The 5,205-nt window shown below is 40.2% G+C and overlaps 1 pseudogene; it reads left to right on the top strand.

The window, feature by feature from the left end:
- Window positions 1–423: 423 nt before the first annotated feature.
- Window positions 424–1,282, top strand: LOC133068894 (large ribosomal subunit protein uL22-like; annotated as a pseudogene).
- Window positions 1,283–5,205: the final 3,923 nt, after the last annotated feature.

The raw sequence follows: 5,205 nt of genomic DNA, 5'->3' as shown, positions 1-5,205 counted from the left end.
AGAGAATTGACTATTTTTGCTTTATTTTTAATATCATTATAAGCTATAACTACATTTTCTTTGGGGGAGATAAAAGTTTATAGCAACTAAATATCTGGCTATTAGAAGTTTAATTATCTGAACAAATTCAGGATGAGGAATATTTAATATGTCACTTAAAATCAGTGACTGGAAAGAAGTCTCAGTTAAATCCTGGATATGATGATAAATTCTCATGCTTTATAATATAATGATACGGTATTACTAGAGTCATTCTTAAGGCCTTGAAATAGTGCTATCAAACAATCTAGTCTGTATATTTTTTATAAAATCTGCATCTTGTTTGAATATATTTTACATAAGCCTGTTTATATAATGGATTATACTCCCTGCCATTTTCTGCTTGAAATTAGATTATAAATATCCCCCAGGTGACCTCCGAAAATGGTACATTATTCACTTGACGCAGAAAACCCCATAAAAATCATGCGAATCAATAGGTTCAAATCTTCATGTTCACTTTAAGAACACTCGTGAAACTGCCCAGGCCATTAAGGGTAGGCATATCCGAAAAGCCACCACGTATCTGAAAGATGTCCGGAGAAGGTGATGGCACCCCACTCCAGTACTCTTGCCTGGAGAATCCCATGGACGGAGGAGCCTGGTGGGCTGCAGTCCATGGGGTCGCTAAGAGTCGGACACGACTGAGCGACTTCACTTTCACTTTTCACTTTCATGCATTGGAGAAGGAAATGGCAACCCACTCCAGTATTCTTGCCTGGAGAATCCCAGGGATGGGGGAGCCTGGTGGGCTGCCGTCTATGGGGTCGCACAGAGTCGGACACGACTGAAGCGACTTAGCAGCAGCAGCAGCATCTGAAGGATGTCACTTTAAAGAAGCGATGTGTGCCATTCACTCATTATAATGGTTGAGTTGGCAGGTGTGCCCAAGCCGAACAGTGGGGCTGGACACAGGGTCGGTGGCCCAAAAACAGCGCTAAATTTCTACTGCACGCGCTCGAAACTGCAGAGTACTGCTGAATTTAAGGGCTTAAAGGTCAATTCTCTGGTCATTGAACACATCCAGGTGAACAAAGCCCCTAAGATGCAGTGCAGGATTTACAGAGCTCCTGGTCGAATCGACCCGTACGTGGGCTCTCCCTGCCCCATGGAGATGACCCTTACTGAAAAAGAGCGGATTGTTCCTAAACCAGAGGAGGAGACTGCACAGAAGAAAAAGATATTCCATAAGAAACTGAAGGAACAAAACTTATGGCCCGGGAATAAATGTGGCAAAAAATAAATGCAAATAAAATAGGAAAGCCAAGTTAATACAAAAAACCCCAGTGTGGTGGCATTTGCTGACTATATAACAACCAGTCTCTTCCTACCTCCTCACTCATGTGACTTTGTAAAAATTGACCCCACTTCCAGATTCAAATTGATTAATCTAAATGAGTTAGGGCCATGTCATCTCTCTTGTAACAATGAATGGCATGCCCTTGTTCACAGGCATGGACGTAGGACCCTTTGGCAGTTTTAAAACATGAGCCCCAAATTCTTTGACAGTCCTCCTATTGAGAGTTAGAATCTGTGTCTCCTCTCCTTGAATGCAGGCTCTTTGACTTCTTAACAAATAGAATGTGGTAGAATTGACATTTATGATAGTAGGAACTGGAAATTCTTACTCCCTGTTTCTTGGGACACTTGCACCATTCTTTTTTTTAATTCATCACTTGGTATTATCTTCAATTAAGTACAAAGACTTTTCCAATCACATCACATAGGGATCATTTTATCCACTGGTCTGGCTGCCAGTCAGCCCACGAGGAAACCAGCCCCAGAGAGGAATCGAGGCCTCTGGCCCTCAGTGCCAGTCCGTCAACTAGCGCCAACTTGCCATTCACATAAGTGAGCCATCTTGGAAGTGAGTTCTTCAGCTAACTCATGAACTAAATAAATTTTTGTTGTGATTTCAAGCTACTAAGTTGTAGGGTGGTTTACAATGCAACAGTAGGTAACTACAACATGGATACTTGGTCCCTTGAATGTGGACCTTTTCTCTTTCTTGAGAAATTTAGGATCTTTTATTCTTGGTGAAATTTTGTTAACATCATTTTATTCCATTTACTTTACTTTTCCTTTTCTCCTTCCTTCCTTCCCTCCAGGCACTTGGTGATCCTTTTCAATTAAAAAAAAAATCCTTTTAATTGTGGGAAATTAAAGAATGATAATCTTTCCTTGATAATTTCTTTCTCTTCATTTTCTTTGTTCTGTCTTCATGAATCCTGTAGGAGACAAACTGGATCTCCTGGATTGATTTTCTAATTTTCTTTCCTTTTGTTCATCACTTTTTTTCTATTTATCTTCCAGTTATGATATTGAATTGTTAATTTTAGCTATCAGATAGTTAACTTCCAAGAATTCTGTCTTGTTTTGGGGGTCTACTTTTCAAATAGGAAACTATCCCCACCCCACCCCCCCCCCCACAATGAATAAATATTGTGTCTTTCCTCTCTGAGACATTAATTTTAAGAATTAAAAAATCCTGCTATCCGCATTTACTCCTTTTACTGTTCCTTCAGGTCTCCCTTTTATCTGGGAGGCATCACGTATCTGGTCATCTTTGGCCAGAATAATGTTAAAAGTGAGAGACTGTCTAGCTTAGACAATCTATTGCAAATTGGTTTCAATTTCAGTTGAGTTAAACACAAACCTTTTTGAGGCTTACTTTGTAAAATGTTGAATTCTAGGCACTTCCAAGGATACAAAGAAGATTAAAACAGAGTCCTCAAGAAGTTTGCGATTTTATAGAGTAGTTCAGTATATTTCCCTTTAAATCTTTTTTTTTTTTTATTTTGTTTTTAATTTTTGACTGTGCTGCGTCTTCACTGCTGCCCCCGGGCTTTCTCTAGCTGCAGAAGCCGGAGCTGTTCTCTAGCCGCGGCGTGCGGCCTTCCGCTGCAGCGGCTTCTCCCGCTGCGGAGCGCGGCCGAGGGCCGGGCTGCAGGCGTTGCAGCACGCGGGCTCAGCAGTCACCGTCCACAGGCTTCGTTGCCCCACAGCATGTGGGATCTTCCCGGACCAGGGATCAAACCCGTGTTCCCTGCACTGGCAGGCGGATTCTTAACCACTGGACCACCAGGGATGTCCCTCCATTTCAATCTTTATGCCATTTCTTTGCTTGTCTTAGGTTCCCTGGCTTCCCCGACAGCTCCGTTGGGAAAGAACCTGCCTACAGTGCAGGAGACCCAGGCTCAGTTCCTGGGTCGGGAAGATCCCCTGGAGAAGGAAATGGCCACCCACTCCAGTACTCTCGCCTGGAGAATCCCAAAGACAGAGGAGCCTGGCGGGCTACAGTCCATGGGGTCGCCAGAGTCGGACACGACTTAGAGATGAAACCATCACCACCAGCAGGTTCCCCAGAGCAGTGCTGCATGGAAGCGGTGATGGTGGACGTTTGTCTTACTGCTAACTTTTAAAATAGCAGCTTTATTGAGACATAATTCACATACCATAAAGTTCACCAATTTAAAGTGTACCACTGAATAGATTTGAGTATATTCACAGACATATGAAATCTTCACTAAAGCCCATTTTAGAACATTTCATTACCTCAAAAAAGAAGCTCCTTTATCTGTTATCCTCCTACTTCCCCATCCTCCGCAGCCCTAAGAACCACTGAATCTACTTTTTGTCTCATTCAGAAATACATTTCCCTATTCTGGGATTGTGTGTGAATGGAATGATGGAATATTTGGTCTTTCATGACTGGCTTCTTTACCTTAGCATAAAGTTTTCAAGTTTCTTCTAGATTATAGCACACAGGTATACTTCATTCTTTCTTCTAATTTTTAAAAACTGTGGTCACATATACATATAACATAAAATTGGCCAGTTAAACCATTTTTAAGTCAATTCTGTGGCATCAAGTACATTGACATTGCTGTATAACCATCACTGCTCTCAACTTCCAGAAGTTTTCATCACTCCAACTGAAACACTGTACCCACAAGCAATCATTTTGCCCCTCCCCTGGTCTCTGGAAACTACTATTTCTCTAATAGTAGAGAATAGTAATAGTCTCTACATATGTGACTATTTTTGGCACATATAGGTGAAATCATGTATTATTTGCTCTCTTGTGCCTGACTCATTTCACTTATTTTCACCACACTGTTTTGAGGGATTTTTTTTAGTGGTTGCTCTAGGGCTTGCCGTATACATCTTAACAGCTTCCAATTTATACTAACAATTTCAATGAGATATAGAAATGCTATCCTATTTAATTCTATTCTCTTTCCTCCCTTTTATTGTTATAATACCTTTCTTGGTATTATTATAATAAGTCTATATTATATCTATAAATGTTATAAACCCAGAAATACATATAGTTTTTAATTTATATAATTTTATGTTTTGAAATGAAGCTAAGATAAAAAGGAGAGAACATGTGTATTTATAACTTTTGTTATATCGATCTTCTTATTTATAACTTCCGGCTCTCTTCATGTGTTCCTGTGGGTTCAAATTACCACGTGTAGTCATTTTGTTACAAGGGCTTTGCTCTCACCTCCTTTGTGCTGTTAATGGCAAATGTGGTATATTTCTATGTATTATATGGACAACAACTTATACTTCTTGTTTTACGCAATATGGGCATTTATCAGATGACACCGAGCTGTAAATATTTTCATTTTTCTTTTCCCATCTCTTTATTCTTTATCTGTGTGTTCTTAAGAGGTAGTAGAGGGAAAAGAAGAGACCATAATTGATTCATAGTAGGTCTGGAAGTTGATCAGTTGTGTTCGACTCTTTGAGACCCCATGGACTGTAGCCTGCCAGGCTCCTCTGTCCATGGAATTTTCCAGGCATGAATATTGGAGTGCGTTGCCATTCCCTTCTCCAGGGGATATTCCCAACCCAGGGATCAAACCCAGGTCTCCTGCATTGCAAGCAGATTCTTTAACATCTGAGCCACCTTGGAAGCCCCATAGTAGATCTGGGGAAGGTTAAATCCCATCAGGTGGAAACTAATGGAAGAAATGACCAGGATGGATTATTTTGGCAGCATTTATAATATACAGCAATATTCTGAAAAAATTAAGAGCATATGCTTTTTTGGTCAGTTAGATTGCTACCTGCAAGTTGAGCATCTTTGAACAAGTAAATTATTTTTTTTTTTCTGATCCTCTATTTTCTCTTTGATGTAATGGATATAATATT

Source organism: Dama dama, chromosome 14 (assembly GCF_033118175.1).
Source record: "Dama dama isolate Ldn47 chromosome 14, ASM3311817v1, whole genome shotgun sequence".
Taxonomy (NCBI): Eukaryota; Metazoa; Chordata; class Mammalia; order Artiodactyla; family Cervidae; genus Dama; species Dama dama.
This window is presented reverse-complemented; position numbering and strand designations above follow the sequence as displayed.